The sequence below is a fragment of the Salmo salar genome, chromosome 25, assembly GCF_965601325.2.
Source record: "Salmo salar chromosome 25, fSalSal1, whole genome shotgun sequence".
Classification (NCBI taxonomy): Eukaryota; Metazoa; Chordata; class Actinopteri; order Salmoniformes; family Salmonidae; genus Salmo; species Salmo salar.
Window position 1 is genome coordinate 28319540 of NC_138315.1, and position 23760 is coordinate 28343299.

The 23760-nt window shown below is 42.3% G+C and overlaps 1 pseudogene across 1 annotated transcript; it reads right to left on the reverse strand.

The window, feature by feature from the left end:
* Window positions 1-250: 250 nt before the first annotated feature.
* On the reverse strand, window positions 251-23432 carry LOC145850301 (uncharacterized; annotated as a pseudogene). The gene is made up of 3 exons (XR_014382676.1): window positions 22624-23432; window positions 9170-9396; window positions 251-401 (listed from the first exon to the last, which is right to left on the reverse strand). The product of XR_014382676.1 is annotated as an uncharacterized LOC145850301 (transcript).
* Window positions 23433-23760: the final 328 nt, after the last annotated feature.

A 23760-nucleotide genomic window follows, 5' to 3' on the forward strand; every position in this document is an offset into this window, starting at 1 on the left:
TGTTGTCCCTGTTCTTTTTCATTTGGCTGTGAGCTGTTAATCTCCCATTTAATGAGTTCAAAAACACTGGGAGGGTGAGTATTCACGAGGCAGAGAGAGAGAGAGATGTAATGCACATATGCAGCTCAGTGATTGCTCCAATGACAATACTCGGACACAGACAGGCTTTCAGAAGGGCACAGAATATTTGCTAATCCTTTAGGAACAGATGTCTTATTTTTTCCCTGCTGAAAATCCCTGGCTGACTGATTCACTGGCTGGCTGCCTGGCTGGTGAGGGGGCCATGATCCTCCTGGCTGAGCCCAGGCCGGGGACCCTGGGTTTGAGGAAGGTCAGGGCCTCGTAGGGCCTCTAAGGGGCTGGATCCTGGATGATCTGGAAGGCCCAGGAGAGGCAGTGAACTAAAAGACGGCATACAGGATATGGAGAACTAGCCTGGTTCCTAGATCTGTTTGTGCTGTCTTGTCATCTCCTATGGTCATTGTCAAGACACACGCCACATGACAATGACCATAGGAGTTGGCCAAACAGCACAAACAGATCTGGGACCAGGCTAACATAGTACTGAGTTGTGTAGGCTGGAACTTGTCTTGTCCCCATATTGTCCCCATCTTGTGCTCCTTCTCCTGGGCGTATGGCATACGGGTGGCGAACCCAACACCCCAGACCTTTCTTCAGATCCTCAGATGCCCTGCCAAACAGGAGCATCTGGCGCTGTGTCAGGAGCTGGCATTAGAACGCATTAGCGGTGGGGGAGCCCCCAGCCCAGTCCCTCCACGAAACCCCACCGAGTCCCTTCCCCACCCGGCCATCTCCAGATTTACCCCCTCAAGCAGGGGGATCACCGTGCTGAGGCTCTGGATCTGGCGCCAACACACACACACATCCCTTCCTCCATATGTGCTCTGCCCCCAACCAAACCCAATCCTCCCTCCGTGCTGGATAAATTGACTAGATATTTGGGATTATTTAGGCTGTGTGTGTCCAGTCTGTATTAGTTTTCATAATCCAATTCACCCACAGAGAGTTGTAGATGTAGGCCAATTTCAAAAATACCCCATAATTCTTCAGGATTTATTCACAGTACTTTAACAACTGAATATAAATTGTGAATATAATAACTTGTTGTGAATATAACAACTGTGTTGTGACTATAATAGCTGTTGTGAATATAACAACTGTGTTGTGAATATAGGAACTGTGTTGTGACTATAATAACTGTGTTGTGACTATAATAACTGTTGTGAATATAATAACTGTGTTGTGAATATATTAACTGTGTTGTGACTATAATAACTGTGTTGTGACTATAATAACTGTTGTGAATATAACAACTGTGTTGTGAATATATTAACTGTGTTGTGACTATAATAACTGTGTTGTGAATATAAGAACTGTGTTGTGAATATAATAGAAATCGTTATCTGCATGTGATTTGGGTTAATAAAAAAATATGAATACAAAAAATAAACAAATACTGTATTTGGAAATCCTTAAATAATCCAAAAAGACTAACGGGAATGCGTCTCTGGTTACTAACACAAAAGGTTACCATTATGAACTTTATGAATATGCATTAGCACTAAGTACATTATAAACCATAATATTACAAAAAAATAACATACTTTAAGTACAGTGAAGAGATGCATAGCAGCATATGTGTTTTCACTGTAGGTGATAATCCTGTGTGTTATATTGCTGGTGTGTTTTCACTGTAGGTGATAATCCTGTGTGTTATATTGCTGGTGTGTTTTCACTGTAGGTGATAATCCTGTGTTTATATTGCTGGTGTGTTTTCACTGTAGGTGATAATCCTGTGTTTATATTGCTGGTGTGTTTTCACTGTAGGTGATAATCCTGTGTTTATATTGCTGGTGAGTTTTCTTTTATAAATGCGGTGTATATGTGTCAGACAGCGACACGTGTTCTGTGCTTCAACACTGACTGATAACAGCTCTAGTGTGGGGTTTGGTGAGTCAGACAGACAAGGCCTCCAAAAAAAGACAGACAGACAGACAAATACACAGACAGTTTTAAGTCAGACAGACAGACAGACAGACAGACAGACAGACAGACAGACAGACAGACAGACAGACGCGGTCAGACAGACAGACAGAGAGAAAGACAGATACACAGACAGTTGAAGTCAGACAGACAGACAGACAGACAGACAGACAGACAGACAGACAGACAGACAGACAGACAGACAGACAGACAGACAGACAGACAGACAGACAGACAGACAGACAGACAGACAGACAGACAGACAGATGCGGTCAGAAAGACAGACAGACAGATGCGGTCAGAAAGACAGACAGAAGGGTCCAGTCTGTGGGGGGGATACATTAAGACAGGACTGGTACTCCCTCCAGTGAAAGTGATACGGCTGTGATACCTTTGTTACGGAGGACAGCATCTGCTTCTCTCTGTTTCATCCTCCGCAGAGAGAGAGGAGACAGATATATACACACGCTCTCCCACGGTGATGAGAGCTCACACACACACACTCCCTATTATATGCTCTCCCACATAACACATGCTCATTCACACACTATTTTCACACTAACTTACTTACATCTAACATACTGTTCATGCTCTCTTTCTCTCCTACTCATCTAACTTACTTACATCTAACATACTGTTAATGCTCTCTTTCTCTCCTACTCATCTAACTTACTTACATCTAACATACTGTTCATGCTCTCTTTCTCTCCTACTCATCTAACTTACTTACATCTAACATACTGTTAATGCTCTCTTTCTCTCCTACTCATCTAACTTACTTACATCTAACATACTGTTAATGCTCTCTTTCTCTCCTACTCATCTAACTTACTTACGGTCTTCCATGATCAAATGAAATCACTCAATCACCAACTACCTGATCCACTTTCTTTCTGTATCCATCACACACACCTTATTCACTCACTCACTCACTCACTCACTCACTCACTCACTCACTCACTCACTCACTCACTCACTCACTCACTCACTCACTCACTCACTCACTCACTCACTCACTCACTCACTCACTCACTCACTCACTCACCCACTAATTCATATTACTACATTATATCCACACAATTCACCCTCTAACTGATTGACTTGACTCGCCCAGGGGGAAGTGTTCTCCACCTCACCAAACTAAGTATACAAAGACCAACAACAGAAAACATTGTTGACCATGCTAGGTTGAGCTAGGGACTGGTATCTATTCAGAGGAGTTGACGAGAAGGTGGTGTCTCCATGGATACACATGGTGAGTTAATGGAAAGCCTGTTAATGTGTAACATTATACACTCAGCTAGCAGGCAGGGACCAGGGTAATATTCTACACTAATTGATGCAGCTAGCAGACAGGGACCAGGGTAACATTCTACACTAATTCATGCAGTTTGCAGACAGGGACCAGGGTAACATTCTACACTCATCCATGCAGCTAGCAGACAGGGACCAGGGTAACGTTCTACACTACTCCATGCAGCTAGCAGACAGGGACCAGGGTAACATTCTACACTAATCCATGCAGCTAGCAGACAGGGACCAGGCTAATATTCTACACTAATCCATGCAGCTGGCAGACAGGGACCCGGGTAACATTCTACACTAATCCATGCAGCTAGCAGACAGGGACCAGGGTAACATTCTACACTAATCCATGCAGCTAACAGACAGGGACCAGGCTAATATTCTACACTAATCCATGCAGCTAGCAGACAGGGACCCGGGTAACATTCTACACTAATCCATGCAGCTAGCAGACAGGGACCAGGGTAACATTCTACACTAATCCATGCAGCTAGCAGACAGGGACCAGGGTAACATTCTACACTAATCCATGCAGCTAGCAGACAGGGACCAGGGTAACATTCTACACTAATCCATGCAGCTAGCAGACAGGGACCAGGGTAACATTCTACACTAATCCATGCAGCTAGCAGACAGGGACCAGGGTAACATTCTACACTAATCCATGCAGCTAGCAGACAGGGACCAGGCTAATATTCTACACTAATCCATGCAGCTAGCAGACAGGGACCCGGGTAACATTCTATACTCATCCATGCAGCTAGCAGACAGGGACCAGGGTAACATTCTACACTAATCCATGCAGCTAGCAGACAGGGACCGAAGTAACATAACAAAGATATATATATGTTTAGTGTCACATAAGTGCAGTGAAATCTGTTGTTTTACAGGATCAGCATAGTAATACGGCGCCCCTGGAGCAAATTGAGGTTAAGTGCTTTGCTCAAGGGCACATCGACAGATTTTTTACCTTGTCGGCTCGGGTATTTGAACCAGCAGCCTTTCAGTTGCTGGCCAAATGCTCTAACCGCTAGCCTACCTGCCACCCTATCCTACACGCCCCATCCTACATTGTCAGCTAGCAGACAGGGACCAGGCTAGCATTCTACACTCATCCAGTCAGCTACCAGACAGGGACCAGGCTAACATTCTACACTCATCTAGTCAGCTACCAGACAGGGACCAGGCTAACATTCTACACTCATCTAGTCAGCTACCAGACAGGGACCAGGCTAACATTCTACACTCATCTAGTCAGCTACCAGACAGGGACCAGGCTAACATTCTACACTCATCCAGTCAGCTACCAGACAGGGACCAGGCTAACATTCTACACTCATCTAGTCAGCTACCAGACAGGGACCAGGCTAACATTCTACACTCATCTAGTCAGCTACCAGACAGGGACCAGGCTAACATTCTACACTCATCTAGTCAGCTACCAGACAGGGACCAGGCTAACATTCTACACTCATCTAGTCAGCTACCAGACAGGGACCAGGCTAACATTCTACACTCATCCAGTCAACTACCAGACAGGGACCAGGCTAACATTCTACACTCGTCCAGTCAGCTACCAGACAGGGACCAGGCTAACATTCTACACTCATCCAGTCAGCTACCAGACAGGGACCAGGCTAACATTCTACACTCATCTAGTCAGCTACCAGACAGGGACCAGGCTAACATTCTACACTCATCTAGTCAGCTACGAGGCAAGGACCAGGGTAATGTCCTTCATACACTCATCCAACCAGGAAGAGTACTAATATCCTACAGAGGATATGACCACATCAGGAGAGGGGAGGTTGCTGGGCACACATTGACAAATAGGTCATCTGCTGTAAAGCAATTTAATTCATGAACTTTATGCAACTGATTGTACTAAACATTTTGCATATGATAAATAAGGTTCTAAGGACAGGCGGAGATCCTTTGAGACTCCTACTCTGAGACTCCTACTCTGAGACTCCTACTCAGAGACTCCTACTCAGAGACTCCTACTCTGAGACTCCTACTCTGAGACTCCTACTCTGAGACTCCTACTCAGAGACTCCTACTCAGAGACTCCTACTCCGAGATGCTTTATAAATACAGCCCCAGATGTTTTTATCCTTTCTGATAGAAGGTGATAATACAGTTTCAGTGTCACATTAAGTGGTGGATATTAGGCTCCTGTGTGCTCTGAGATGTGAAGTCTCTGTCTCTCAGCTCCTTCATTAGACTTCCTCCAGACAGCCTTAGCCAGGTTCTGTGTGTGTGTGTGTGTCCTGAAGAACAGATGCATCCTGCTACCTTTTACTACATTAGCTTCCCACATTAGCTAACTGACTTACCTGCCTGGGAGAGAAATACATTACTTTGGGCCACATGTCACCTTGGTCTGCGCCGCGCATGACTGCCTGTTAAAATTATACCTTGATAGCCTCACACAATGGAACATAAAGGACGGTGTGCTAGCTCCTCCTCTAGCTCCTCCTCTCTCTCTCTCTCTCTCTCTCTCTCTCTCTCTCTCTCTGTTTTCCACAGGGGTGTGTCTTTTATTTTATTATAAGGCTGTTGTTAAGTCAGTGGTGCTGCTGAATAATTTCTCCCACAGGGGGAATTTAAACTGTGGTATGCTGGATTACAGGAGCTCTCACCTGTTACAGTGGGAACGGTGTATCCCTGCGCCCTCGTTTCCCAGGGAGCCTCTAATAACGTTGCACAATGAAGGGAGTGTCCCAGCTGACAGTTAAACACAAAAGGTGCTGCTGTATAACCCCGTCTCCCTCCTTGCCTTTTTTATCAACCCCTCACTCTCCTTTCCTAGAGATGGATTCTGAATGCTGGAAACCAAATGGAGGCATTGCCTTGGCCAGTGCTGTGGTCATTGCTGGGCCATCGCAGTGACAAGCCATGTGATGTGGTCTGACACATGAGGTGGCATGGTCCAGCTGAGGGTGTCAGCCACCAGATTAAACCAGCCATCAGTCGTCTGGTAATGTCACAGGCCTGGTCACAGACAGACCAGCATGTGTAGAGGCCAGCGCTAACAATGGCAGCACCTGTACAAGGCTCAAGGCAGGATGTCCGTGTCTTTCTGATACCCTTGCCTTGTGCGAGCGGAGCGACGCTGTGTAGAGCTACAATCCTACAATCACCTCCATGGCATTTTCAAAGCCCCCTTTCTTTCACAGATTAGTGGGTCCTGTGTTGGGCAGGTCAATCAGACCAACCAGGCCCCTCATAGCCCACACTAGGCCGTCTCCCCTCTCTGGACAGATAATATGGCCTTGGTGCTCTTGTCAAAGTGGATGGTCACACTCCTGCATCAAGTTGAACTTTATTGTTGTCGTAGCTAAAGGCCCTCGGGGGGAGGAAAAGAGAGAGTGGAGGAGAGAACGAAAGAGAGAGGAGAAAAAGAGAGGGGGAAAAGCTCAGAGTTCAACTTAGAGTTGATCCATTGACCATTGTCCTCTAAACTGAATTCATATGTCTATTGATAAGTCAGTGTGAGAACTACATAAACCCGTTAGCTAAGTTGTTTAACAACAGAATGGAGAGGATTTTTTTTACCCTTTATGTTTTAACTCTTTGTATAGAGCCTATATGAATATATGCATGATTCATGTAGTTGATGGCTATTATTTAATCGTACATAACATTATATGTTTATTGTTGATAAGGACAAGGTCTGTTATGCCCTTAATTTACTTTGTACTTACTTAGGCCTTGTTGTGCCAGGTGAAGGCTAAGGGCTCTGCATTATGCTCCTAATACCACCTTTTAATAACAGGGTCAATATTTCGAGCCGCAGTGGATCTTTGTCAGATCAAACCAGAGCCATATATTTATTTAGTATATGAATCTGTGTCGAACCATATTCGCCCAGCACCTGAGTGTAATGAGATGCAGGTTTTATAACAACCAATATCTCTTGTTGATTTAATTTAGTATTGCACATGCACTGCCACTGTGTTACATTTGGAGAAAAATATTCTGTACAATGATAAAAGATGAAACTGCTTGTAGTTCAGCACTCCTCTTCTAAAATGCTTTTTGAATACGGGCCCAGGCTTAGTTTCATAAGATGATCCATTCTGCATCATAATAACCCAAATATGCCAGATAATATCAAATTGTTGTTTTTTAAAAGAAGACAATATCGAATCAATTAATGATTGTTTTTGTATGTTTTTTTCTTCATAAATAAGGCTATTCAGTGTCCTGTAGGCCGCCTCAAGGCATGTTGTTTTAATTATGTTAATAAATTCATGTTAAAGTACAAAGTACTCGCAGCCCTCTCACACGAAAACCCTAGGCCAACGTCCCAAATGACACCCTATTCCCTACATAGTGCACTACTTTTGACCAGACGCATATGGGCCTTTGTCAAAATTAGTTCACTATATAGAGAATAGGGGGCCATTTGGAACACAGCCAAGGCTTTGGATCCTCCTAAGGCTGAGGGAGGTACAACTTTAAAAGTCGGCTTTGCCAAAGTTGTACTGAGTCTTAAATGGCACACTATTCCCTACGCAGTGCATTACTTTTGACCAGGTTCATAGGGCTCTGGTCAAAAGTAGTGCACTATATAAGGAATAGGATGCCATTTTGGACACATCCTTGGTTTGCCTGAGGAACAGAACAGTACAGGGCTATAACAGAGCGGACAGGCCTGTGAAAGGAGAGATGGTGTAATGCCGGCTAGATTGAGCTAACATAACAACAATCCCCTTTAATCTCAGATGACTAATGCAGAACTAATCACGTAGTATTAGCTGGCTGCTGCTATAACGAACGTTACAGGGATTACGCTGAATTGTGTTAACACAGCATTATGTACAGGCAGACAGTGTCACTAACTGGGACTGTCTAGCTTTCTAGTGCTTGTCTAAGCTGCACCTGGTAGAGCTATCTCTAAACCAGGTTTTTCACTTACAGAAACTCCAACATGCATTCTATGCACACACTGTACTGTATATTAGGCAACATTTCTGGGGTGGATATTTGAGATTGTCAAGGATATTATGTCTGATGAGGCAGCATGTAGTAGATTAATTGAAAGGTGTTGGATATGGGCACTCTTTTTGTGTGATGGCCATGTCATTGCCCTAGACTACGCTGGAGAGGAGGAGGGTGGGAGAACGATGTGGAGGTGTTGGCCACAAGGGCCTGAAGAACAGGTTGATGGTGGCCACCCTGTAGTTAGTAATTATCTTTCCTTCTACGGGACTGACAGGGGGAGACAGTGGGTGGAGAGGGGAGGAGGACAGGCTGCCTAGATGGTCCAACCCAGCAGGGTCCTCAGAGACAGGTGTCCCCATCATGCCAGGTCACTTCCTAGAGACACACACAGAGCCAATAACCACACAGGGGTGCTGCTTAAAAAAGTCATAAAAAATCACAACAGGAAGATATTGGAGAATGTCTTTGTGTGACAACCTGTAAAAAGATTGTGATATCCTAGTGACTATAGTGATCGATAATGTATTGCTTTATTAGAGCATGTCTCAAAATCTTTGTGGGCTTGTTGGCATCATAAATGTTTGATTGCACTTTACAACATCACTGCAAACTGCTGTAGAACATATATTCCCTGATATGTTTGGTGTTCAAATATTTGTCAAAAGCACAGCCCACTTAGGGTAGTACAATTAAGTTTGGGGCCATAGGTTGAGTCCACATAAAAATGCACTACATTAGTTGATGTTCTCCATCTTTTTTACTCCGTCAAACCAAATACTATATGAGCCAGTTTAACAGACCTAGATTCAGTCTTAAAAGCAGAATCGCCACTGAGTCTAGAACTAGCCTTAATCTTTGTCAGAGAAACCAGTCACATATGTTTAAAGTATTTTTTGTGAAGCACACTTACCACTGAGTATCTCCTTCATTTTTTAAAAACCAGATCTCACAGTGGTCCACATTCATGTTGTTAAAGTGAATGGCATGGTCCTTCAGCTTGGGTCCATTCTTCTTACACTGGAACAGAGTGATGCCCAAGAGAGTGCCCCCTGTCTGCTGGCCGATGTCTCTTCTCCTTCACTGCAAACACATCCTTCAGCTGCACATACTCTGTACGCCTCAGAGTCTCCGACTGACCTGGAGATACACAGGAAGCAAAGACATGCTCTGGAAGTGCAGGAACCCTTTACTACAATGCCACCATAAAGGCTTAGGCCTATACTTGAACAAAGAAATAGCTTTAGTTCTGAGCGATAATAGCTTTAAAAGTGTTAAAGGCCCAGTGCAGTGAAAAACGTGATTTTCCTGTGTTTTATATAATATTTATTTCCACACTATGAGATTGGAATAATAATGTGAAATTGTGAAAATTATGATAATGCCCTTTTAGTGTAAAAGCTGTTTGAAAAGATTGCCTGAAATGTCAGCCTGTTTTGGTGGGATTGAGTTTTGGCCTTCCATGGTGACATCACCATGTGGTAAATTAGTTAATAGACCAATAAGAAATAGAGTTCTAAACCTATCTGCCAATAACAGCTCATTTTCAGTTTTCCCCTAGACAATGCTAGCAAAATTGTTGCTTGAGAAATTGCCCTTTGTAAAGAAGCAATTTTTGTTTCTTTTTGACCATTTTAATTGAAAACAATTACAGTACAGTAAGGTACTTAATTGTTACACAGAAATAATTTGATCTTGAGATAAAAACAGCTTCATTGGATCTTTAACTCTTAATGGGTAATGTGTTGACAGAGTGTGACATCACAGGATTGTTTAGTGTCTCATTCTCCCTGGCCCTCCTGCTGAAGACAATCAACATCAGACACAACTCCTATTAAACAGATCTGGGTTCTTTGTCCAAGATGGCCAACTGTCCTGACTGTGACTCCTTCTCTACTCTAAATGAGTCTGTCTCTCCTCATGTGAAACGCTTTCTTCATTAGGAAGATCCCCAGCCCCGGCCCCAGCCTGTTCCTCAGACAGTGTTTCAGAACATTAACTACCATCTATCCTCTCACATTGCTGAGCTTAGCGGGACACCCCGGCTGACACCATCTGTTCCTGGTGATCAGGCTTCTTCCAGACCTGGGTCCAAATACGATTTGAAATTGTTCAAATACTTTGAGTGCTGGCTGTAATGTTGGCCCCTACAAAAATATCCAATTGATTTAGAGGGAATAAAGATAATCTCCCCCGATTGACAGAATGAGCTGGCTGTAGACAGGGACCAATGACAAACAGGGCCATATTAACAACAGTGATATATTAGGGTACAAGGGAAAAGGCGCTCAGAAAAGGGGGTAGAGAGGGGGGATAGTTTGAGGCTTTAGAAAGGGGGGAGAGTCCCCCTCACCCGTTTCCTTCCCTCCAGTAATACAGTGATGTACAAGGGAAGGAGAGGGGGGAGGTGGGATTACAGTAAACTGGTGCTGGCGCCCTGTCCTGTCTGGATCAATCTAAGCACATCTGCCTGATTCCGACCATAAACAGGATTATAGGGGGACTTATCTGCTTGACGCTAATTGTTTTCGCCGTTTATGCACAAGCCAACTCTTTCAGGTGCTGCAACGCGCCATATAAAAACTCCATACACAGTGGTTGGCTGCCCGTGACTTCTTTCAGGCACAGGTCCATTCATAAAGTTGGCTGAGTTGTTTGGAACTTAGTTTGGGTTATTTAGGGGTTTGGCAGGGGTTTGAATCTGTGAAACTAATTAGTGTAATGTTTTGGATTTGGAAATGGTTGGTTTGGATGGGATGTATTGTCACACTGTGCATAGGCAATATAATGATATATAGAGATGTGTCATGGCATTGAATTGCAACTTAATGAAATGTTCATGTATTTGTATATTCTGCAGAGGATGTGGAGTATTTTTGAAATTATACATTTTTTCAAATTTTATCTATCTTCTTGAAGTCTTTGAAGTGAAACAGACTGGTGCATTTTCCCCTCCCTTTTTTGGCAGACATTGGAAAAAAAGGATGACTTACTACTATTAACAACTAGTCATTATGTTACAACTAGGGCTTTCAGAGTTAATCAGTTAACCCAAGTTAATGTTAGTGCACTTTTTTTTCTTGTGATTGTGATTGTCTGAAAGCATTCAAGATACACTGAAAACATACCAAATACATCATCTATACAGCTAAAAATAACAATGCAATGTTAAAACAAGTCGACATAAGGTTAAAGAAAGTGTGCTTTTTAAATTTGCCTAATTTTGCTAAACGTGTCATTAGACGAAATCAACATCAATATTCTTGTAATGTTTTTTTTGTATGAAAAAATCTTAAATTACACCTGAATTTGAGCAAATTCTGAATTTGCGATGAATTGCGATTAATCACAGCAAATCCTGCGCTTCACTCAATTTTTTTTCAATAGCATTTGACAGCCCTAGTTACAACCTGTGCTGTTCACTGTAAGGCATGTGTGTGTGGTGATAGAAATGCTTAGAGTGATGGACTGCAATTACCAGAAATACTATTGTGTGTAGTTTCATCCACAGAGTCAACACAATTCGCCATGATTGTGGGAAGTGCACATGACAGACTGAAAGGACTAATTTCTGCCCATATTTGCTCTACAATTTATGACAGTTAAAGTTAATTAGCTGAACGGTACAGTGAGTACAGTAACCACAGCGAGGGTTCAGAACGTGTGTGACCCCTCCGTACTACAAGAGGGACAGATAGAAAGTGTGTCTTTCCCAAATGGAACCCTATGCCATATATGGTGCACTACTTTAGACCAGTCCAATGGGCCTGGTCAATTGGACTCTGGTCAAAAGTAGTATACTATATAGGGCATAGGGTTCCATTTGGGACAGACAGAGACAGACAGACAGTGTCATAGTCTAATTGCACAAAGGGAACAAACAGACCCTGTCGTCTGCTCTGTTTGCTTCATGGGGGCTTGACAACAGCAATATAAAAATGTAAATATTGGGTTTTGCTGTTTGTGTGTGTGTGTGTGTGTGTGTGTGTGTGTGTGTGTGTGTGTGTGTGTGTGTGTGTGTGTGTGTGTGTGTGTGTGTGTGTGTGTGTGTGTGTGTGTGTGTGTGTGTGTGTGTGTGTGTGTGTGTGTGTGTGTCTCGGCAGGCAGGCCTCTGAAGGCACAGGTGGAAAATATGATCCTAGGTACCACACTGTGAACCACATGGCCCACACAACATGGGGGCAAAGAGGAGCACTACACTGACCTGGCAAAGACTGGCTATGCTTGGACAGTTGACAACATGACAATGTGAGCTAGAGTTATCTGGGCCTGAGAGCACTCTACTGTATGTCCCAACAACAACAAAAATCAACAACAACAGCTGAAATGAGACAAATAGCAGTTAAATCTGTAGTGAATAACAACACGTTGTAGTGTGAACTAAGACACACTTGAGATCACACATTAACACATTGAATGAAGAAGAACCCAACAGAGAGATCCTAATTTATGAATGCACAATACAAATTTGAACAAAAAGGAATATCTGAGAATATTCCGACAATTTTTGTATTACTGCCAATGTTGAAGACATTGTCATTTCGGGATGTCAAATTAAATGGATGTATTTTTTTTTTACCATAAATGAATTATAGTAGATTATATGATGCTGCTATGCCACCTATGTCTGCCAGGAGCAGAAGCAGTGCTGGAGAGAAGCTTGTCTCCATCTGGCAGCAATATTGTTTTCTAGAAGTCTGCATCTATGCTTAATCTTTGAGCTCCTTCTTGTGCCCCAAATGAAAGGCTGTACCTATCATGTCATTTCAAATCAGAATCATATTTCGACAGAGAGAGACACAAGCCAGGCTGGTGAGCAGAGTATGCAGTCGTGGCCAAAAGTTTTGAGAATTACACAAATATTGATTTTCTCAAAGTCAGCTACCTCAGTTTGTATGATGGCAATTTGCAAATACTCCAGAATGTTATGAAGAGTGATCAGATGAATTGCAATTAATTACAAAGTCCCTCTTTGCCATGCAAATGAACTGAATCCCCCAAAAACATGTCCACTGCATTTCAGCCCTGCAACAAAAGGACCAGCTGACATCATGTCAGTGATTCTCTCGTTAACACAGGTGTGAATGTTGACAAGGACAAGGTTGGAGATCACTCTGTCATGCTGATTGAGTTCGAATAACAGACTGTAAGCTTCAAAATGAGGGTAGTGCTTGGAATCATTGTTCTTCCTCTGTCAACCATGGTTACCTGCAAGGAAACACGTGCCGTCATCATTGCTTTGCACAAAAAGGGCTTCACGGGCAAGGATATTGCTGCCAGTAAGATTGCATCTAAATCAACCATTTATCGGATCATCAAGTACTTCAAGGAGAGCGGTTCAATTGTTATGAAGAAGGCTTCAGGTTGCCCAAGAAAGTCCAGCAAGCGCCTGGACCGTCTCCTAACGTTGATTCAGCTGCGGGATCAGGGCACCACCAGTACAGAGCTTGCTCAGGAATGGCAGCAGGCAGGTGTGAGTGGATATGCACGCACAGTGAGGCGAAGACTTTTGGAGGATGGCCTGGTGTCAAGAAGGGCAGCAAAGAAGCATCTCCAGGAAAAACATCAGGGACAGACTTATATTCTGCAAAAGGTACAGGGATTGGACTGCTGAGGACTGGGGTAAAGTCATTTTCTCTGATGAATCCCCTTTCTGATTGTTTGGGGCATCCGGAAAAAAGCTTGTCCGGAGAAGACAAGGTGAGTGCTACCATCAGTCCTGTGTCATGGCAACAGTAAAGCATCCTGAGACCATTCATGTGTGGGGTTGCTTCTCAGCCAAGGGAGTGGCCCACTCACAACTTTGCCTAAGAACACAGCCATGAATAAAGAATGGTACCAACACATCCTCTGAGAGCAACTTCTCCCAACCATCCAGGAACAGTTTGGTGACGAACAATGCCTTTTCCAGCATGATGGAGCACCTTGCCATAAGGCAAAAGTGATAACTAAGTGGCTCGGGGGAAAAAATATCAATATTTTGGGTCCATGGCCAGGAAACTCCCCAGACCTTAATCCCATTGAGAACGTGTGGTCAACCCTCAAGAGGCGGGTGGACAAACAAAAACCCACAAATTCTGACAAACTCCAAGCATTGATTGTGCAAAAATGGGCTGTCATCAGTCAGGATGTGGCCCAGAAGTTAATTGACAGCATGCCAGGGCAGATTGCAGAGGTCTTGAAAAAGAAGGGTCAACAATGCAAAAATTGACTCTTTGCATCAACTTCATGTAATTGTCAATAAAAGCCTTTGACACTTATTAAATGCTTGTAATTATACTTCAGTATTCCATAGTAACATCTGACAAAAATATCTAAAGATGCTGAAGCAGCAAACTTTGTGAAAATTAATATTTGTGTCATTCTCAAAACTTTTGCACACGACTGTAGATACAGTGCATTTGGAAAGTACCCCTTGACTTTTTCAACATTTTGTTCCGTTACAGCCTTATTATAAAATGGATTCAATCATTTTTTTCCCTCATCAATCTACACACAATACCCCAAAACGGAAATATCACATTTACATACACTACCGTTCAAAAGTTTGGGGGCACTTAGAAATGTCCTTGTTTTGAAAGTAAAGCACATTTTTTTGTCCATTAAAATAACATCAAATTGCTCAGAAATACAGTGTAAACAAAGTTAAACAAACCTTCTTCTGAAACTCGTCGGTCTATTCTTGTTCTGAGAAATTTAGACTATTGCATGCAAGAAATTGCCAAGAAACTGAAAATCTCGTACAACGTTGTGTACTACTCCCTTCACAGAACAGTGCAAACCGGCTCGAACCAGAATAAAAAGAGGATTGGGAGGCCCCGCTGCACAACTGAGTAAGAGGACTAGTACATCAGTGTCTAGTTTGAGAAACAGACGTCTCACAAGTCCTCAACTTGCAGCTTCATTAAACAGTACCCGCAAAACACCAGTCTCAACATCAACAGTGAAGAGGGGACTCCAGGATGCTGGCCTTCTAGGCAGAGTTCCTCTGTCCAGTGTCTGTGTTCTTTTGTCCATCTTAATCTTTTCTTTTTATTGGCCAGTCTGAGATATGGCTTTTTCTTTGCAACTCTGCCTAGGTGCCAGGTTTCATGCACCTTTTGCTGAGGTGTGACTTCCCTCTAGCCACTCTACCATAAAGGCCTGATTGCTGGAGTGCTGCAGAGATGGTTGTCATTCCGGATGGTTCTCCCAACTCTACAGAGGAACTCTGGAGCTCATTCAGAGTGACAATCGGCTTCTTGGTCACCTACCTGACCAAGGCCCTTCTCCCCCGATTGCTCAGTTTGGCCGGGTGGCCAGCTCTAGGAAGAGTCTTGGTGGTTCCAAACTTCTTCCATTTAAGAATGATGACCACTCTGTTCTTGGGGACCTTCAATGCTGCAAACATTTTTTGGTACCCTTCCCCAGATCTGTGCCTCAATTTAATCCTGTCTCGGAGCTCTACAGATAATTCCTTTGACCTCATGGCTTGATTTTTGCTCTGACATGCACTGTCAACTGTGGGACCTTATATAGACAGGTGTGTGCCTTTCCAAAACATGTCCAATCAATTGACTTGAAATCCCTGGTGGACTTGAATCAAGTTGTAGAAACATCTCAAGGATGATCAATGAAAACAGGATGCATCTGAGCTCAATTTCGAGTCTCATAGCAAAGGGTCTGAATAATTATGTAAATAAAGTATATATATAATTTTTTATATATATACATTTGCAAACATTTCTAAAAACCTGTTTTCACTTTGTCATTGTGGGGTATTATGTGTAGATTCATGAAAAAATATATATATTTAACCCATTTTAGAATAAGGCTGTAGCGTAACAAAATGTGAAAAAAGGCAAGGGGTCTGAATACTTTCCGAATGCACTGTACATGTATATAAGATACAGTATATCTCAGGACTGTTCTAAAGGACCAGAGTGCCTGTCATAGTTTTTATTATTATTATTATTATTTTAATCTACATATATCAGGAACCATATAGTATGGAGCCTTATGGGACACCACATTATATTATTTTTGGCTCCGATAGAACTCCATCAATATCACAGACTTTGATATTATAAAAAATATATATTTTTTGTGTTCATATTTAGTGCATGGTGACCAACAACTTTTCTTCAAAATAATATTTATATCCTGAATTATAACACAAATTGAATGGCTGCTATTTGTTAGGTATTCCCAATATGTTCACTAGATGAGAATGTAAATCCATTAAAGCAGAGAGAGACCCTACTACAGGTTTATCTATCTATCTGATAAGATCTCTGGAGACAGTGGATATACGTATGATGTAGATCTGTAGTCCGACTAGAGAGGAGATACTTCATGTTACATATATGACCCTGTGTGTCAACAGATGTCTTGTATTGATCTGGTCCCTATACAGCCATAACCCACAGCATATGGAGTAGATATACACATCAGCAGTCAGAGACATTAGCAGACTATAGGGCCTCAGCATGGGTTTAGATGTCCCTGTCAATCCTGAACTCAAGATGAAAAATAAGAGCTGGTTGAAGACCTTGGTCTGGGAACATGTGCAGTGCCTTCAGAAAGTATTCATACCCCTTGACTTATTCCACATTTTGTTGTGTTACAGCCTGAAATTCCAAATGTATTAAATTGATTTTTTTTGCACATTTATTGAAAATGAAATACATAAATATCTAATTTAAATGTATTCACACCCCTGAGTCCACACATGTTAGAATCACCTTTGGCAGGATTTATAGCTGTGAGTCTTTCTGGGTTAGTCTCCAAGAGCTTTGCAAACCTGGATTGTACAATATTTGTACATTATTCTTTTTTAAATTCTTCAAGCTCTGTCAAGTTGGTTGTTGATCATTGAAGACAGACATTTTCAAGTCTTGCCATAGATCTAAATGCAGATTTAAGTCAAAACTGTAACCAGGCCACTCAAGAACATTCAATGTTATCTTGGTAAGCAACTCCAGTGTATATTTGGCCTCGTGTTTTAGGATATTGTCCTGCTGAAAGGTGAATTTGTCTCCCAGTGTCTGATGGAAAGCAGATTGAACAAGATTTTCCTATAGGATTTAGCCAGTGCTTAGCTCTATTCCGTTTATTTTTATTCGAAAAAAATCCCTAGTCCTTGCCGATGACAAGCATACTCATAACATAATGCAGCCACTGGGTGTATTGATACACCATCCGAAGTGTAATTGAAAACTTCACCATGCTTAAAGGGATATTCAGTGTCTGCTTTATACATTTGACCCATCTACCAATAAGTGTCCTTTGTTGCGAGGCATTGGAAACCCTCCCTGGTCTTTGTGGTTGAATCTATGTTTGAAATTCACTGCTCGACTGAGGGACCTTAGAGGTAATTGTATGTGTGGGGTACAGAGATGAGGTATTCATTAAAAAATTATGTTAAATTCTATTATTGCAAACAGAGTGAGTCCATGCAACTTATTATGTGACTTGTTAATGTAACGTGTGCTCCCTCTCCGGCCTCTAGGTCACCAGGCTGCTCGTTAGGGCGCACACCTGTCACCAGCGTTACGCGCATAATGACACTCACCTGGACTCCATCACCTCCTTGATTACCTGCCCTTTATATGTCACTCCCTTTGGTTTCTTCCCCAGTCGTCATTGTTGCTGTTTCATGTCAGTGCGCTGTTTGTGTTTCTTGTTTTGTTCATTTATTTATTAAAAATATTCACTCCCTGAACTTGCTTCCCGACTCTCAGCGTACATCGTTACAGTTAAGCAAATTTTTACTCCTGAACTTATTTAGGTTTGCCTTAACAAAGGGGTTGGATACTTACTGACTCAAAATATTTCATCTTTTATTAATAAAGAAATATATAATAATTCCACTTTGACATTATGGGGTATTGTGTGTAGGCCAGTGACACAATCTCAATTGAATCCATTTTAAATTCAGGCTGTAACACATCAAAATGTGGAAAAAGTCAAGGAGTTTGAAAACTTCCTGAAGGCACTGTATGTACACTGTAGCCTTCACAAGCTCATATTTCAACCGGTATGTAGCCTACAAATGCTCATGTTACATTAGCCGTCAAGCCTCATCCCTTTCTCTTGAGATTTATGCTGACAATTAGCTGATATCAATGTTTTGAGTAAACTGGTCACAAGAGTGAACTACCATAAAAGTGATACCCAGAGCCTTTAGCTAATTTATAAAAAATAAATATCTTATTTACATAAGTATTCAGACCCATTTTCTATGACACCTGAAATTTAGCTCAGGTGCATCCTGTTTCCATTGATCATCCTTGAGATGTTATTACAATTTGATTGGAGTCCACCTGTGGTAAATTCATTTGATTGGACATGATTTCAAAAGGCACACACCTGTCTATATAAATTCCCACACTTGACAGTGCATGTCAGAGCAAAAACCAAAACATGAGGTCGAAGGAATTGTCCGTAGAGCTCCGAGACAGGATTGTGTTGAGGCACAGATCTGGGGAAGGGTACCAAAACATTTCTGCAGCATTGAAGGTCCCCAAAAACACAGTGGCCTCCATCATCTTAAATGGAAGAAGTTTGGAACCACCAAGACTCTTCCTAGAGCTGGTCCCCTAGCCAAACTGAGCAATCGGGGGAGAAGGGCCTTGGTCAGGTAGGTGACCAAGAACCCAATGGTAACTATGAACAGAGCTCCAGAGTTCCTCTGTAGAGATGGGAGAACTTTCAGAAGGACAACCATCTCTGCAGCACTCCACCAATCAGGCATTTATGGTAGAGGGGCCAGACGGAAGCCACTCCTCAGTAAAAGGCACATGACAGCCCACTTGGAGTTTGCCAAAGGGCACCTAAAGACTCTCAGAACATGAGAAACAAGATTCTCTGGTCTGATGAAACCAAGATTGAACTGTTTGGCCTGAATGCCAAGCGTCACGCCTGGAGGAAACCTGGCACCATCCCTACGGTCAAGCATGGTGGTGGCAGCATTATGCTGTGGGGATGTTTGTCAGCGGCAGGGACTGGGAGACTAGTCAGGATCGAGGGAAAGATGAACGGCGCAAAGTACAGAGATCCTTGATGAAAACCTGCTCCAGAGCACTCAGGACCTCAAACTGGGGCGGATGTTCACCTTCCAACAAGACAACGACCCTAAGCACACAACCAAGACAACACAGGAGTGGCTTCGGGACAAGTCTCTGAATGTCCTTGAGTGGCTCAGCTAGAGCCCGGACATGAACCCGATCGAACATCTCTGGAGAGACCTGAATTTAGCTTTGCAGCGATGCTCCTCATCCAACCTGACAGAGCTTGACAGGATCTGCAGAGAATAATGGGAGAAACTCCTCAAATACAGGTGTGCCAAGCTTGTAGCGTCATACCCAAGAAGACTGGAGGCTGTAATCGCTGCCAAAGGCGCTTCAACAAAGTACTGAGTAAAGGGTCTGAAAACTTAGGTACATTTCCGTTTTTCATTTGTAATACATTTGCAAAATTTCTTGAAAGTTGTTTTTGCTTTGTCATTATGGGGTATTGTTTGTAGATTGATGAGGTGGGAAAAGCAATTTAATCTATTTTAGAATAAGGCTGTAGCATAACTAAATGTGGAAAAATCAAGGGGTATGAATACTTTCCGAATGCACTGTAGACCCAAGAACCTCTGTGGTGCAATTAATTCCCGAAAACTGAGGACAGACTGACAAGTAGCAGTGACAGAGGACCTGACGAGCCAAGATCTGCCTCACAGTCTCAGAGTCTTGGGAAAACAGGATATTTTTGAACATCAAATTAACACTTCAACACCCTACATCTAACAACCCACAAATGAACTGGCCAGAGAAGTCATATCCCTCTCACAGTGACTGAACCTCATGGAAGGATATCTAGGACAGAGTGAAATAAAAGGGAGCATAACATTTTATGAAGTTAAATTGCATTTTGTAAACATTCACTGTGTGTCAATCTAAATCTTGTTGTTTTCTTAGACATCCATCCAATAAGAGGCATTTGACAAATAAAAGTGTTTAACATGCTATCTAGTTTAAATGCTGTGGCCAGGAGACAGATTAAATAAATCTCTACTGTTCTCCTTGCCTAGGTCAAGACACCTAGTACTGCCAAAGTTGTGGGTTCAATCCCAGCAGGGATCACATACACGTACTAAAGACAGTAACCTCAGGCCAAGGTCCAATCACAGTAAACAAGGCCAATGAAAGCAAAGCCAGGGGTCTCAAGGTCAAGCTATTGTAGGAGCCTCTGGGCAAACACAACGCTTCAGTAGGTTTACATTAAATTTTAATTCACTATGAATATTATCTGTGGTGAGTTGATGCATTTAGTGTTTGAAACTGTGATATTAAAAGTATTGCCTCTCAACGATATGAGAGCATCAGATAAATAAGTATAAGAATTTAGTATATTATAGCTACTTGAATATGTTCAGTACCTAAAGAATGCCTTTTATAACTTAATATTAATTTATGTCTATCAAAACAGCATAACATTGCATTTCTTTGAACACTGGCATAACTTCAGCATGTCAAATATATAGGCTACTGTGAGCCATCTTTCAAATGATGATTGAAATTGAGACCACTGTACAGATCTGATCTGCTATCCCTGGGCAGAACAGAATCTCAAACCCAGTCAAATAGACAACCGCCAGCGAATCAGACATGTGCCTGTGGTTTTTTGGCAGTTTTGTTGGAGCATTTGGTAGTGGCCATAGGGGGTTATTAGACTGATGCTTTCTGGGTAATGAGAGTGCTGGCTTAATAACATTAGCTTGGATCACACATAACCAAAAGGTATTGCCTGTAAAGATTATTAAGCAAAATGAAACCCAATCTGTTTTGCACTAAGCAATTGATGCTTTTGAGCGATATATACTGTACAAATCAACAACAACACAAAAAAATATGAAAGGGATGGATATCTAGTTCAAACTCTCCATATGTTTCCTTTTTTTCATTTTGTTTTGATGGAACTGTTTCATCTGATCAACCATTTGGACACATCTGATTCTATGTTTGAAGTCTGTGCACAAGAAACATGGCTACAACCCCACCGCCCTCTCCATTGAAACTGATAAGGTAAGTAGGGCCTCCTATACCACCCCCATGATGATCACACGTTGTCCCATGTACCCATCCTTCAGTGTGGAGATGCAGATGGCGATGTGTGAGTATCATTTACTTGGACATGTTCTAGGTCTGCTCCCCAAATGGCACCCTATTCCTTACAGTATATATGGCTCTGGTCAAAAGTAGTGCACTATGAAGGGAATAGGGTGGCATTTGGGATGCAAACTAACTGTCCACATGAGCGCCAGATGCCCTGCTTTAGGTGGTCACAATAGTCGGCCAGCCGGCCGGTCAGAGACGGAGTCTATTACCGACACATCTGTTACACATGACTTTCTGGCAACAGGCACTTTCTACATTTTTCCTAACTGGTTTAATGATTTTATCTTCCGTATACTTTGGCCGAGCGGCCAACAATAAATAAAGAATTCTTATTAGGCTATTGGCTGGCTAAGCTCTTCAAGAGGCAGCACATAATATAATTTATTTACAGCAATATAACACAAGACAAAGTAAGATCTGTCTGCTTCTTCCAGAATAATATTTGGTAACCTAGACCTACATCATTTCACCAAAAAATAGTCATTTACCCTACAGCATGGGCTGGCCATTGAGTTTCACTCCCATTTATGTCACCATTGACAAGGGAGACTGAAACTGATTTAGACTGCTGTGTAACATAGTTTGAAGACCAAATAAATAAAATATCAAACAATAACGTTTTGAATATTGATAGGTTTAAAAGGCAAACTGTTATAATAGGTTTAGTAACAGTCAATAGGCCTATAAGCCTACATCACATACTGTGCGAATAATAGGCTATATGTAGGCTATAGTATAGGCCTACGCAAAATGTACAAAATATACTTTGTTTTATAACAAAAATACATTTTATACCGTTTTGTTTGTTGTCAATATTTGATGTCTGTATACATAGAGCCAAGTATGTTTACTTCATGGCTTGCAATTGATAGGCTGTCATTGATGTTGCACCTTTTCTTGGTTCATCTACCGTATCAAGGAGTCAATCTTATCTGGAATCTAACCTACAGATAAATGAAACACTTACAACCCTCTTTTCTCAAATACCTTTGTGTTACTTCTTACAAGCCATGTAGGAAATGTCCGAAATTCACGAATTCATGGGGGGATTCTGTTTCACTAAAGTCAAGAAACGGTTAGCTATGTCTTCATGTGAAAATATTATGTTTTATGATTCCCCTCCGTCTGATGTAGGCTATGTTGGTCGGCATGCGGCACTGGTAGAAGAAACAGACCCCGTCTGCAATTGTCATGGATAATGGTGAAACAGTGAGCTCACCTGTAGGGGTCTCTGGCTGAATAAGACTCCATGTCACCCTCGGCGATGACAGAAGGACGTCGTGACTCTTCTTCCCTATTTGAAATATCCCTCTCACTATCGGTTCGTCTGTGTCGTAATCGGTGTACTGTTTCTCTGACTGTTCTTGTTCTTGCTCACACGACTCCTCCGCGCAAAGCTGTGCAGCTGAGACCGAGCGTTTATCGGGTTGTTTTGGTTGTTGCGTTCTCTTGTTCTTCTTCCCATGGTTGCCTGTACTCACGGGAGACCCCGGTGGCGTCTCACTCAACTCCTCCTGGCTCTTTGACAATGCGTCCCGTTCATTTATCGATTTTCGAGGGGACTCAAACATTTAAAAACGTTAACGGTTAAGTCTTATTCCACAATGGTGCCTGCTTTGTAGGCTATTACTGGGTTGCTTGCATGGGCGCGTGCACACGACGGTAAGGTTATTATGGCAGGTCCAACAGTTGAAACTTCCCACTCTGCCTAGTTATGTAGTGATGACTAGATGGGATACAGTTTATGTCAGAATTCAGGTTGGGATAATTAACGTAGCAGGTTGTGAGAATTAGGTTAAGGTTAGGAAAATGGTTAGGATTAGCTAAAATGCAAAAATGTTACGTTTTGACGTAAATGTGACATAAACTGTAATCAATCTAGCCATGACCCCCCTGCCTACTTCAAGTCACCAGGCGGAGCGCAGCCCGTGAAGTGTTCCTCCCGGGCACGCGCCCACAAGAAAAGTTCAAAAGAAAATCTCTGTCAAGAGCCTATGGGATATAACGTATGGTGTGTTTATATTTCATGCAGCCAACATGCCAGTCATTAGACCATCATTTGTATCATGCTATGGTTCATTTCTAAATTCGTTTACATGCTTGGCCTATGCACCGAATCCAAAGAGCTGGTGCGTAAAGTTTGAGTTACGCACAGGAATGGTTTTATATTTTTCAGGACCCTGTCTGTCCTGTCCATTATGTCATTGACTTTACCTCAATGTTGGAGGTTTACGAACTAATCAAAGTAATTATAGAACAGTGACCTTTATAGGTCTTTAATTCAATAAAATATCCTTGTATATTCTACCGAGTAATACGGGTATAGGCCTATATACCTGGACAAGGCTAATGCGCC